We start from the raw sequence: 15,010 nt of genomic DNA, 5'->3' as shown, positions 1-15,010 counted from the left end.
AATTGGATTTTCTTGGGGTTATTGATTCGGCTTTCACTCATCATCTGTTCGAATGAATCCAAGCAGAGAGATTAAAAAGGCGTCCAGATGAAAATGGGCGTGAAATTGAACTTCCATTGAATTATTACTGTGGGAGAAAATCCAAAGTTGGAAATGTTACCAGTACAATGTGTGAATGTTTGTTTAAAAAAAAGAAGCGATAAAAACTTATTAAAGGTTTCTATCAGACACATTTCACCTGCGTTACAGCTGCATTAAGCTTCAACGAAGAAGAAGAAGAAGAAGAAGAAGAAGAAGAAAAAGAAGAAGAAGAAGAAGTGGACGTAGTCGTCATGACGTCACCCATTGATCTGTGGAGTGATGTTTTGAAGCCTAGAATTTGACAATTTGTCCGACGCCATCTTGGATTACGACCGTCGCCATGTTGTTTTTTTGCAACCAGTGAACAGGAAGTGACCATATATGGACTGAGGAGGAGTGACGTAGAGACGCCGTATACGTCTCTGGTAGAGACCTGTCAATCACTGTGTAGCCCCGCCCTAAAGCATCCCCTGCTTTATGGTCTGTTTGACTCTAAATGGACCATAATGTACTAAATGAACATCATGCTGTATTGAAGAAGACTTGAAACTAGAGATTGAGACCATAAACTCATGTTTACAATGTTTACTGAGGTAATAAATCAAGAGAGAAGTAGAGTCATTTTCTCATAGACTTCTATACAACCAGAGGAGTCGCCCCTGGTGGACACTAGAGAGAATGCAGCTTTAACACTTGAAGCTTTGGCTTCACTTTTCAGAACTGGAGGTTGCCATTTGGCCACAACACATTATCTCTTGCACCATTCGGATTTTTATTTGCAGTGATTTGTGATTTTTTTTAGTACTGACCATGAAGGCCAAAGATATCTGTGTCTTTACTCCTGCCTTTCCCCACTGACACACCAGACTACTTAGTTAAAGTTAGTGGACGCCGTTAACCGTTAACTCCTGTCTATCAAATCTTTTCATGTCTTTACATTTGAACAACAGATTTACCTTTTCTTGCGGGCGTGGGTGGATTGTTTAAGAGAATCCTCTCTTGTTCTTGTCCTGCCATTGTTGCTAAGACAAGAGGGAGCACGACACCACAAACGGACACACTCCTCTGGTGTCTGCTCGGCTTTGTTTCTGAGCGTGTGTCACTTCAGGTGTTTGTATCAGATGACCAGGAGAGAGTTAAGTTGGCGGGAGATTCAAAAAAGGTTGTGTGGGTAAACAACAGTATGAGGGCAGTCATTGGACACAGCTCGGGGGTTTTATTTATTTTATTACGTTGTTATTGACAACATAATTCAAAACATGTTTGATGTGAAAGTTTGATGTAAAGTTAATCCAAGGGCTGAATTAGAAACTATATCACTAGGAATTATAATTAACCCAGCATGTAAAAATATTTATGTATTTTATGATTATCTGTCACTATAATTTAATGCAGATGAAAACATTCAGCTTGTCCTGTTACAGTTCAATATCTTTTTTTAAATGTTCTATTATTATTATTTTCTATCATTAAATAACAAATTTCTTCAACCCGATCTCATCCTAACACTAGTTACTTAATACTGTACCTGTATTGTTTTTACTAAAGAAAAAAAATCAATCATTTCTTGCAACAGACTGAATGTTCCTGTGTGTGTGTGTGTGTGTGTGTGTGTGTGTGTGTGTGTGTGTGTGTGTGTGTGTGTGTGTGTGTGTGTGTGTGTGTGTGTGTGTGTGTGTGCACCTGTACTTCCCATTGTGTCCTGAGTGGCTGTCGTTTGGCCTGAGGCCTGGCGGATAATGCAGCGTGGATCTATAGCAGCAGCCACATCTGTCTCCATGCCGCCGCTCTTCTTTTATCACCGCCGACCCGGCGCCCTCTGCTCCGTGTCTGTCGGCGTACCGTAAAGAGTGACGCACGCCTCGCAGCCGTTTAAACCACAGGAGTCATTCCAAACAGTGCGTGACGATCAATGATTAACTGTAGTCTGTTTAAGCGTGAAAACAAATCTGACTGTGGATTCAACAAATATTTTTGTTAGATGTGGTGAAAGTGAATGTAAATACTGTATCTTTACTTTGGTTTACTGTGTTGAACCACAAATGAATAAACGTACAGAGATAAAGTAAAGATCGACCGTCAGCATGTCAGAGTTGACAAATAGTAATCTGCATTTCAGAGATTGTTGTCATTATCTGAACTACGCTGCTGTACAAATGTATATTTCAGGACAAAATAATCATCCCAAAGGACTACATGGACACAAATTTAACATTTACAGAGAAATTGGGAAACAATGTAATAAAAATATAGCCTCAAGCAACGATTCTGGGGTTCAAGACAACACGGAGCATAAGAAGCCGAGGGTTGTTGAACTTTGACCCTTTCTAACATGCATATTAAAGATTACTAAGTACTAAGATTACTAATTGCCAGCCTTGCTCTTCTTCAGCCTTTCCGTCGCCCCCTTAGTCAATTTCGAACATCTTAATTAAAAACATCCGTTAAGTTTGGTGATCTTTGCACAAACTGCCAAATTTGCGCCATGTGCCCAAGCACACGTTTGGAAGTGGTGGCGCCCCCTTTTGAGCGATTTCATAATAGTTTTACATACTTTGTTCACATTGTTATGAAACATATGCAGTGAGGTTTTTATTGATTGGACAAACAGTTTCTGATTTATAGTCTGATTTGTGTTACGCTACGTCTGTTTTTTTGCATTGGCAAACTTATGTTTGTATGATCCAAGTTCTTGCTGAAGCAGATCTTTCACATTTCGTGATGATTTGTTCAGCGATTGTTGACTTTGGTCTGTTAATGTGCTGAGCCACGCCCTTTAAAAGTTCATTGGTCCATATCTTCAAAATGCAACCAGCTTTCTACAACTTTTGATAATATGATCCACATGAAGTTTGGTCACAATAGGACAATTGATGAGATGTCGAAAATGTGTTTTAAAAAATGTTTGCAACGGCGGATAATCTCGTCAGGTGGACTTCAGTGGTTCTTGACGCTTTTTCTGTTGACTGAACGGAGATGGATGTCTGGAATTAAGGGTTCAAGCAGCTGATTAGATAATAGTGATACAAATGAATTGATGTGTTGCTCTCAGCTTAGTCATTCTCTGTTGGAGTCAACTTAATACCAGTTGACAATACTGGCCTGTAAAACAACTAGTAAAAAATCAATTAAACATTTTAACATGTTAAAATGTCGAAAAGTTGTCCAAAAAGCTTTAGTCATGGTATAATCAGACCCATTTTAACATGTATTTAAAGAGCAAGTTAAACCACTGGTGGTCAGCAAAAACAAGATTTAACGGGGTGATAACTTCAAATTGTTCTGCAGTGATGTGTCATCCTGGTCTAAAGATAACGCTCCCAGACAATGAAACGGAACAATCACGAATATGTTGCCAATCAAAGCCTCCTGAAGTCCACGTTGGGCGGAGGATGGGTGGGCGGAGGATGGGTGGATGGATGCACGACTTTTATCCAGGAGGCTGCTGCTCATGTCACGTAACCAAAAGCCAATGACGACTTCTTTTAATTTTTGTAATTAAAAGAAGGTAACAAACATACTTTAAAGTCGAACCATGATGTTTTACTAAACCACTTGTTTAATTAAAACTGCCACCGGGAGAAAATACTTTTCCCTTAAAAACCTAAATGAGAATAAAGATTCGTTGAATGGGATCATTTTGTAGGATGTAGAGGTGTACTCCAAGGCGTGTCAGTACACCGTGACATCACTGTTGGGTGTGGCTACAAGTGAGCATATTTGGCCAGAGGTAAGTTTCAACCAAAAAGGGCGGGAAAACACATTTCATGTTTTATTTTTTTGCTATCTGTTTAGGTTTTTTGTCCGACTGTTTTAGATATGTCTTGTCTTAATGTTTGTTTCTACATTTTTTAACTTGTTGCTGCTGTACTGACTGATGAGTCGCCAACTTAATTTCGCTGTATGTTTTTACGATGACAATAAACATCCTTATCCTTATCCTCATATAACTTCCATCACAAGATCATAAAGTGTGCTTAATTTAACTGCGATGTCACCCGCTCATGTTAGCCATTTAGAATGTTTATCTTTCACAATGAATTTGGGAAAAAAGAGCAACAGAGAGACTCCAATCCATGTGTTCATTAATTATTCCAACATTCCCAGAGCCTGTTAGTCAACACCATGTCCTGCACCTAAAGTTTGATTTATTAACAAGCCATGAATCTGTCCTCTGAACAGCATCTTTACAGACTTGAGTTCACCCAGTTGGTATTTAAAGGGTTTCACTTTTAGTTTGCCATCCATGTTTCTGTCATTTTACTTTTTCATTTCTGGGCTCAAAGCTCATTAAAGCCCCGCCCCCGACCCTCCACCAGCAGGGTCTCGTTTAGAGTCCTCAGCCCACAGTTTAAGAAACCAGGCTTCAGACGTTCCCCACGATGATAAATCACTGGCTTCATCTGCAAGGCGTCGCCATGATGGATCATTTGAATCAGTGCAGTGTTACTAATTGTCAGCGTAATGGCCGACCCCTCGGAATGTCAACACCCATAATCACTCGCTGCTTTTGAGGGGAATGCCAATAGTGGAGCCACGTGCTAAAATGTCGGGTGCAGATTGCATGCGACCACTATTGACTGGCCGATGGGGAAACGTCTGCAGTGATTGTGAACTACAGCCTCTGAAATGTCATCCAGATGGGATGAATAATGGGTTTGTAGTTTGAATCCAGTCAGCCAAAGAGAAAAAGAGAATAAAGCATCGGAGAGCAATTAAAAAGGTGGATTATCGTCTGGTTTTCATGAACTTCTTCAACCGATGTTGGTTAAATAATCATTATTACTGCAAGCACTTTAGCCAACCATTAAAATAAATAATAAAATACTCTCAAATGTCTCACTTTTATTTTACCAGAGCACCAAGTTAGCTGAAAGACAAAGTGGCTTCTTTGAGCAGAGGTTATTGTTGGTTGCAACTAGTTTCGCTTTTGGGAAAATTTATTTAAAAAACGAATTGTTATTGTCCGAATGTTAATTTAACTAATTTCAATTTAATGAGGCTTTATCAGCATTAAAGTTAAAAAAAAAATTGTCAAAGCCATCACACAACATTAGGATTGTTGTAAAAAATATAACACAGTAACACAATTACATTTAAATATGTATTTCTTAGGGGTCATTCAATCCTTTGAATTTTCAAATCTAAATGTTCCATATTCCACCGAATACTTTAGATTTTAGGAGTAAGTTAATTGTTAGTTTTCTGTCTGCAGAAGAAGAAGAGGGCGGACTTCAAGAAGAAAGTTTACTAAAGTTGAGCTCAATACGAAAGCACACATTTACTGTATTGACTGTGTTTCCACTGGAGTTACATCTCCTCTGATTTACTATGAAAGTCAGCTTCATAAAGTGCTGCTGTGACTGAGCCCTGAGGATCAGCAGTTATCCCTGTTCTAGTTGTTTGACTCCCCTCCGTGTCCCCTGTGGAGTCTTGTCACCACGTTGTCACGACCGGCCAGCAAACACAACACGGCGTCACGCCATCGATCAACAACAGAAGACGGGATGAACGAGGTCAGAGGGAGAGAGAGAGAGAGAGAGAAGATGGATGACGAGCGGTCGCCTCTCGTTTGTTCTCCTGTTCACTCTCTGGTCTGCATTACCTGGATCACAGAGCACACACTCCCCGAGGGGCACACACACACACACACACACACTCTATCACACAGTCAAACACACACACACACACACTCTCAAACACACATCCATGCACTAACACAAACACACATCTACATGCATAGTGCTACAGCAGGGCAAACAATCAATTTACACCACTTAGTTGGTCATTTGGAGTTCATCATTTGGTTTTTATCGTGACTCGGTATTGATTCAGCAGAAAGTGATTATATGGACTCAGTGGGGTCCTGGTCATATTCACGTAGTACAAAACAATCTGTTCTTCAAGTCACTTTGATTCACGGTTGTGCAGATGGCCGACACACATGACATTCTCTATATGAATTGATTCTATTTAAATAAAATGTATTTTAAGGGCCGTATGCGCATGTCAAGACATTGTATTATATATTTTCCATAAATTCTTGATTTTGCTACGTGAAAGCTTTGACTGCAGGCATGGCATGAGGCAGAGCATCACTCAGATTGACTCCACCTGTTTGGAGGAAGCACAGGAGTCTGAGCTGAGTGGAGCACACCCTCGTTGTTCTCCAGAGACCATCAGCTGACGCTGACGCGCTGTTCAGCATTATTGAAAAATGTTACTTTGAGCTTTGAACTCCTGCATTCTTGCATCGCACTGGTGAGAAACGGCTTCACAGGGAGCGGTCAATGCATTCAAGTTAATGGAGAGAGGGCTCCTCCTTTACGTTTTGAACCAGGGGGTGGAGCAGGTGGGGGGGGGGGGGGGTGGCTCCGCTGGCGTTCGCTCATATGTTTGTTCACACGTGTACGTTGAGCACAGGTTGAAGCTGGTTGTAGTCGTCTCATCGTCCTGACAACCCCGACACCGGAGCATCCCAGCAGGCCGCCGCTCAAGTGACCTCCCTTAATCTCCTGTGATGGACACCTTACGATGTACGACGTCTCCTGCCGCGTCACGACTGACGGCTGGAACTCCGAATCTCCCCGAGGCCGCAGGCTGGGGATGGAGATGAGGTGTGTGGGGGGGGGGCTCTTCCTCCTCGGCTCTTCCTCCTCGGCTGTGCTCTCATCCAGCCTCCCGACCTCTGACCTTTAAACGCCTGACCTTTCTCGGATCAGTGTGCTGAATACGTCGGGTCGGTCAAAGGAGTACGACTTTAATATTTAATCTTTTCTTTGTGTAATCCACTCTCACTCCTATTCTATTGCCCCAAAGCAATGAGTGACAGATACATAGCACTCTATGAAAATTTAAAGTGTACCAACGACACCCCCCCCCCCCCCCCCCCCCCCCCCCCCCCCCCCCCCCACACACACACACACACACACAGGCTGATGCTGATTGACATTGTGGGAGGCTTGATGTGGATCAGCCTCCTCACACTATGAAATAATGATGCTGTGATTTCTCTTCACTCCACTTCTGTCTGTCCAGTCCCTAATTTCTCCTCTTCATCATTCCTCCCTTTTCTCCCCCTTTTCCATTTCAAGTTCCTCTTGCTGTGTCTCCTTCTTCTTCTTCTTCTTCTTCTTCTACACCACAGAGTTTATGAACATGCTTACACCATGATCATTCACCACGGACACAGATAGAAGCTGCATCCATTTCTACAGTGTGTTTGTAGTCATTGAACTCATTGTAAGGTTAATGGTACAGAGGTTACCCGGCCTGGTCTCCTAAAACGTCCCATGACATTAAACCGCATTGTCAATTACGTTTCAAAAGAACTCATTTTCTTTCCATTACATTTGCTTTTGACGTATCACAAATACATTTAATCAAAGTCAGTCCACACAGGGAGGAGGGAGGGGTAGACGGATGGCTCAAACACACACACAGGAATTAGGCTTCATGCCGCCCCTCAAAACAAAGACAAAAATCAATTAAGCAGAAATTAGAGGCAATTTGAAACTGCTAATGTTGCTCAATTTGTACTGAATCTGCTTGAAATGGACACTTGACAGCAAGTTGCTTTCCTTACTTGTCAAACAAACAGTCTGAGTGGGACTATGACATGTTTCTATCTTATCTTGTAGATGTAGTTTGTGTTTGCGTGTTTGCAGGAACGAGCTGTGTCGTGGAACTTGATGTGAAAATGTTCCAGATTGTCTCAATGAGCAGAAGCATCACTCTGGAGAAAGTTCAGACTGAATCTGTTCTGCCTCTTTGCTAGATAGAATTTTCCTACTTTGCATGATGGCCTTGTTTTGGAAAGCATCTACAGAACGATCCCGTTGGTAAGTAAAAGCAAAGGTTTTAATAAACTCCTGTAGGGTTGCTGAGATAAATCATTCCCCCATTTTCCATTTCTCCACTCTCATAAAAGCACGTCGGCATTAGCTCGTTCCTTTCGGGGAGGAGGAGTCGCAGGATGCTCGAATGCTTGATGGCATCGAGGCTGAGATGGCATCGAGCAGATCAAGGCTCCGCTGAAGGGATTCAAAGAAAGAGCTGGTTGGTGCAAAGAGAACAGAATATTAGCAGAAAACTGTCTCTTGTTGCTGTGCTTGTGCATGTTTCTTTGCAAGCCTCTGCTCATGTGTGCGTGTTGTGCTTTGCCTATAAGTGTGTGAGTGTCTCAGAGGTGTAGTAAAGGCAGGGAGTGGTGGTCTGGGGGAAGCAAAGGCAGACTAATGGATATTATACTAATGGGTGGCAGCAGTACGACTATACGATTCGGGCAATTAGAGCAGGAAAGAGAAGGAGCGAGGATTGGTGATGATGGACCTGGAGTGACTGCTACCGTTCAGACCCCTGAACTAATGAATGCAGCTCACATACAGACCATCATCTACACTGGACGTGTAGGGATCCTTCCTTTAAAAAGTAAAACATTTGAGGGGAACGGGAGATTCAAACAAACAAAAAGACCAATAAAAACAGTGTTGGGGGGGATGGTGCATTTGATATTAAAGCGAAGAGACTGTAGAAGTCCATAATGATGTAGTTCTTTGAGGTGGCGATGTCAAAGTTCGGGGTTTTGGTTCACAGCTCTGTGATCTTGTGATTTTTAAACAGACAATTGTAATTTGTTCATTTGAGTGGAGCTGATCAGGTGGCTTCGTTTGATGGGTGACCAGTGTTTGGTGACGTTGCTTTTAATCAGAACTGGAAATCATGAAGTGAATAACACAAAACCTAATAATAATAATAGGTAATAACTGCATGTAGATGCATTCAAAGCAGAGCACAACTGCAGAAGTTGCTGAACATTCTTCATCAATTCTTCAGACCACACGATGAGTCTCCAGCAGTGAGCAGCGCCGGGCGGGTTTGCTTAACAGGAGAGGTTTTGACACCCTGCACTAACTTTCATTACAGCCACTGAAACGCTGGATGCAATTTTAATGAAGCCTTTTCATAAACCTTTATACTAACGAACCACAGAGTCAGTTAGGGCGGCTTGCAGGGCAGAAACACTTGAGGGCGAGTTTGGAAACATTATATTGCGCTGCAGTCACAGCAGATGTGGATTATTCTGCTGTTATTAACAGCAGCAGCAGTGAGTCTGCGAACACCGCTGTGGTGGAATTATCGGATTGGATGAGGGAGGACATTCAGACTGAACTCCAGTGTATATTTCACACTAAGAACGCTTTACTCAGACAGCATTTATTGTGCAGCCGTATCAATATCAAATGTTTGTCTGCAACGCATCCTCATACAACAGTTTGCATAATATCTACGAAAAGTTACTTCTCGTTTTTCGTGCATTTTCCTACAAAAGTCCAGCAACACGTGTCAATTTCCGCTCGTTTAATGCCGACATTGTTTTCACAGGAAACGCAGTCAGGTTTAACAAAAACTACTTAGTCAGATCCAGGATGTTTACCAATTAAGTTGCGTTATTTTTCATCCAGAGACCAGAGTATTTACATTTTTATGCTGCGAATTTAAATAATGTTTTGATTTGAGACGTCCAACAAATTTATTTAAAAAAAAAAAACAATAATGAAACAGTTCCATATTACTGTATATATAAATATATATGATTTACTTTCATTTAGGAGACTGCTGTCCTGAAACCAAGTCATATTTAATGTGGCAAACATACATGACACGTCCATGACTGACGCTAGAGGGGAACCTAGAGGGTCAGAAAGTGGACAATAAGCTGGTCCCCACGAGCTAAGCTCTTACATTTCAGAGTTGAGTTTATTTTTTGGATAAATACAAGGTTGTGAACCCTCTTTTTTTTCTTCTAAATGCATCAGAGTTAGCAAGAGGCTATTTTCCATCTGTAGTTCCAAGGCAGATGTTATGATCTTGTACCTCTTTCTTTCTGGGGAGTAGGGACAAAATGTTGACACAACCAAGAGACACGAAGAGACTCACAAAGACTCAAAATGACTACAAATGTAAAAAAGAGGTGCAAAACACTGACAAAAAGACACAAAATAACCACAAAGATACACAAAACAACTACAAAGACACTCAAAGGGAACGCAAAGAGACAGAAAATAACAGCAAAAAGACACAACTACAAAGAGACAAAATTGTCCAAAGAGAGACAGAAAATAGACACAAAACAACTACAAAGATGCAAAGTGACTACAAAAAAACAAAACAATAACAAACTTTTGCATGTCTGATCGTATAACTCTTGGAAGAAGTAAGACTCGGGTTTAGTGTTAAGTGAAGCTTCAGTCAGCTTTATATCTTAACGATGTATTATTAGTCCTCTTAACTGTTATTCGTTATATGGAGAGAAACGTTGAAAAAAGCTACGTCATTTTTAACACGACAAACATACTTTTATCTCTATAGAACTTTTTGGCTGAATAGATAATATTATTATAGGTAATTAAAGCAATGCAAATGTTCATTTTTCAAGAATTAAAAACCAATTAGTTGTTCAGTCTTATTGTATTTTTGTATATCTACTATTACATCTTAATAAAGCAAAAGTACTTTCTGTCTGATTATTCATTTAATCGATGGAATATTCTCGATAACCAAAATAACAGATAGCTGCAGCCCGAAAGCACTTTAAATGAACTGTGTTTATCTTTAAAGCACTGTGTAAATTAGGTTTACCTGCACAAACAAAGTACTACAAGTCAAAGTCACCAGAAAATAAAAGGCATTTCCTCGTGACAGATTCTCCTTTTAATTAGCTTGATGATGTTTTGATTAGAACAGGTTGTTGAGCTCATTAGTGGGCTCATGTGTGTGTGTGTGTGTGTGTGTGTGGGTGTGGGTGTGTGTGTGTGTGTGTGTGTGTCTGTATCTGCATATCCGTGTGGGTTTCTGTGTAAATGCCTGCGTCTTAATTACTGGGAGGTGGTGTCATTTCTCCGTCATGTCAGGAGGTTTGCCTCCGACGCTCTCTCCGGGCCCTGCTGTCTGCCTCTGTCTTCATTAAGTGAACATCAGGTGCCAATTAGCTCAGAATAACTTGTCCCGAATATATAAAAGAAATGGCTCTCTGCCAAGTAGAAACTGTAGTTGACTTGCAGTGAGGTGAGCTCTGACTTCTACTGCCACCTGCTGGCGCGTTGGGTCTCTTACACATCCAAGTCGCCCTCCTCTGCTCTCTGCTGGCAGGTGATCCACATTGAAGCTGATGGTAGCCTAAGGTGGTGTTGAGGCTGATCATGATCATCCTCCACCGCAGCCCGGTGGAGAGGTGAGCGTGATCGCCGAGGAGCTTCTGTCAGGAACAGAATTAGTTGTTTCTTTTGATGCTTTTTGGCACCGGCACATAACGGGGAGAGACGGCGTACAAGTGTAACATACACATGTTGTCAGAATCACCTTCCTGACGTGGGAGTTGCAGAAGACATGTCTTTAAAATCAACATCTTGCCCTTTCATCTGCGCCGAACGGAGGCGGATTGAAGAGATCAAACACTTGAACTGGATTCACCCAGTTGAGCTCTTTCATCACAGGTGGCCGCTGCTATTTTTCTTTTTGACATAACAGGAACATAAAATGAATCTGTCCTCATATACATGAATGTTTTCTGCAGATAAGTCAACTGCTCGCTGGATTATTTACACGTTTTGATACAGATTCTGCATTTAGGTCTTTAGATCATGCATGTTTTTTTCTTTAATAAGTACTACAATACGTTGTATTCATGTGTCTTATTGTCGGACAGTTATCTTTGGACAGTTTTCATAATGGAGTTTGAGTCATTTATGAAGGAAAAAAAGGTTATAAAAAATTCTCTGGTTGAAGCTATTTTAAGTAATAATTTGCAACTTCTCAGTTTTACATGATTGCAAACTTAATATTTTTGGGTGTTGTTGGTAGAACAAAAGGGGTCTTGTGATGGGCATTTATCACGATGAATTTTAAAAATATCGGCCAATACATACAAATATATGTTCGATCCCCGTGTTTAACGAGAAGTCAACGTTGATTTATTTGTCACGTAAATTGCGTACCTCAGTAACGGCACTTCTGTAGGTATTTGAACCCAAACGACGATCTTGTCCGAAACCTAACTAAATCGTATTGTTGCCTAAACCAAACTAAGTTGTATCCTGTGACGATATAAGTTTATTTTGAAAAGACTGTATGTATGCAACAAGCAGGAATTGTTGCGGGACTTTTGAAGAAAAACGCATGAAAAATGAGGAGTAATTTTTGTAGGATATCATACAAACCATTGTGTGAGGATAACGTTGCCTGTTTGACCCGTCCACCCCCGCTCCCCTCCCGCCCTGTGTAGACTGATCTGGCTCCTTATACTACGTCAGCTGCTCTGAGTTTGAGAAAAAGGATGCTTTACATTGCAGTTAGTTGAAAGCCCAGTTCGTCACACACAAACACTAAAGGGTGTCTAACCAAGCTGTGGTATTTGAAGCGTTGGGAGTGAATCAGGTTGCCTAAAATCAAGTCTGAACCCTCAAAAAGGTCTGTCATGAAATGAGGAACGGCGAAAATGTCCTCACTTTCCAAAGTGTCCTTTGAAGGTCTAAAAATGTAATTGGTCCTCACAAAGATAGCTGAACAAGTACGCTCACAGACACACACACAGAGAGGGATTATCCATTATTGGTAGCAGTGGTCTCTGTATAAAGTACCGCTCTTGCTGAATAAGACATATCTAATGTGCAATTCAATAATTCAACATACAGCTACATACATGCCACACACACACACACACACACACACACACACACACACACACAGAGGAAATGCATGTGGTTGTGCCTCTTGTTACGCTGCCTCATGGTAAAAACAAAATACATATTTTGTGATCTGAAACACCATCAATGAAACACTGACTTGATGAAATGTTTTTCTCTGCGATCACAACAAAGTGCACGTTGAAAAATCACAAACCTCGCGCGACTAGTGGGTTTAGTTGCTATTGCAACTGTTGATGTTCGGTATTTTATTATTTTGACTCTATTAATATGTCCACCAGATTAATTACAGTGTTGCATTTGTAATATTAGAAACATCACAGTGAGGAACTTGCAGTTAAAGCTACTTGATTATCAGGCTTCAAGGAGGGATTAAATGTGAGTCGGCTAAATGGTGCATTCAAGGACAATCAGAAGAGCAAGAACCGTCATCTGCCCAAAGAAACAAACAGTACTGGTTTCTACAAGTAGGTACTTGAACACAGCGATGAATAAAATGTAAAGGCGATAAAATGTCCAAAGAAAAATGTCAATAGATTCTTTTTTCAAATCAATCAAAGACCGACATGAACTGAAATCGCCTTGAAAGGTTAGAAATCAATTAAAAAGTGCATACTTTGAAAAATAATCCACAGAGACACACATCCCTCGCCCCTCATCTCCTCTGAAGCCCCTTTGACCTGCACCAGTGCCCGACTCTCATAGACCCCGCCCACCCAGCCCTCACCAGGCCTGAACCAAACACACCCCCATGAGAGCTGGCTGGAAGTGTGTGTGTGTGTGTGTGTGTGTCTGTGTGTGTCCCAGAGGTGCAGGGGATTAGCTGAGGTCTCTCTGGAGGGGTCATTAGACAGCTCTGATTATCTCTGACACACACACACACACACATTGATCTATCTCGGTACACTCACATCTGTTTACGGGAGGAAATCTGACACCTCATCCTGTGAGAAGTGTGTGTGTGTGTGTGTGTGTGTGTGTGTGTGTGTGTGTGTGTGTGTGTGTGTGTGTGTGTGTGTGTGTGTGTGTGTGTGTGTGTGTGTGGCCACACTAAGCAACTGTGGAGTGACTAAATAAATTTGGACCGTTCCCAACTCAACTTATTAATCATCCACTTATCAGTTTTACATCTTTCTCTGGAATCCGAAGGTTCACTGCTCCAGTCTCCAAGAAATAGAAACCCGTCATCGCTTAACGTTTCAGTTGTTTTATTGCATTTCAGTTTTTATGATTTTCCTTTTAAAGGTGGAAGTCGTCTCCGTTTAAAACAAGCTGCTCTCTTCCATCCAGCAGAGGGAGCTGTGACACACTGATAGGAGATGAGCACTTAGGCCACTAAGCAGGTTGCAGGTTGCGTTCACACATGGCTGTAAATGTGTCTTGTATCTATTTCGTCAACATGTGATGGATCATATTATTTTAACAATAAAAACTCTGATTCCTCAGCTCACAGACCAGAACAGAGAAACGAGCACAAATACACTGATTTTATAACCACATCACTCTGAGCCCACATTCATGTAGAAATACTGTAAATACGTTTCAGTGTGACCTCCGACATCTAAAGCTTCAGATCTTCATTTTCAAGTCGTTGAAAAGCTGCAAGTTTTCTCCTTTTTGCTTTTCAGAGAGAAAGAAGGAACGTGAAAGTTACTGAGACTTCAAATCTTCTTTACCCTCAAACATTAACCTCAAACCCGGTACATGAAGGTTTAAGGAGTATTTACATTTAGTGTTTCTCCTGTGGAGAATGTTATTTACTTGAATAGAACGAGACTGTGTTGTCATTGATTTGGATAAAATCATTGTGTGGAGTGGAGTGTTTTTACCAAATACAATTTGAAATGCAGTTTGATACATTTTAACGAAATTCCATCCTACAAGTAACCCTACGCCATTACAGAAGTACAACATGACAAATCAAGACATGTTCAACGGAAAGTACGATTAACAATTTATAAAATAAAACCGGGGGGAAAGTTCTGATGCGTCCATCTTCTCTACCTGATCCAGAACTGGTTGCCGAATGTAAAGGTTGAGGGCAGCGACAGGTCGGAGGATGCATGATATCTGCAATCCATAGATAAAAAGTTGGAGGACATTAATCTTTCCAATGAAGCAGTTTAAGAGCGTGCACAACCACTGTCTGATCACACACCTGCTGGTTTACCTTCAGCGATGATGTGTGTTCTGGTAAAAGCCTTCTGGCAAAGATCAGATGAAGC

Source organism: Anarhichas minor, unplaced genomic scaffold, assembly GCF_050575085.1.
Source record: "Anarhichas minor isolate MPS153535 unplaced genomic scaffold, ASM5057508v1 ptg000027l, whole genome shotgun sequence".
Classification (NCBI taxonomy): Eukaryota; Metazoa; Chordata; class Actinopteri; order Perciformes; family Anarhichadidae; genus Anarhichas; species Anarhichas minor.
The sequence above is the reverse complement of the archived record's forward strand: the minus strand, read 5'-3'. Positions refer to the sequence as shown.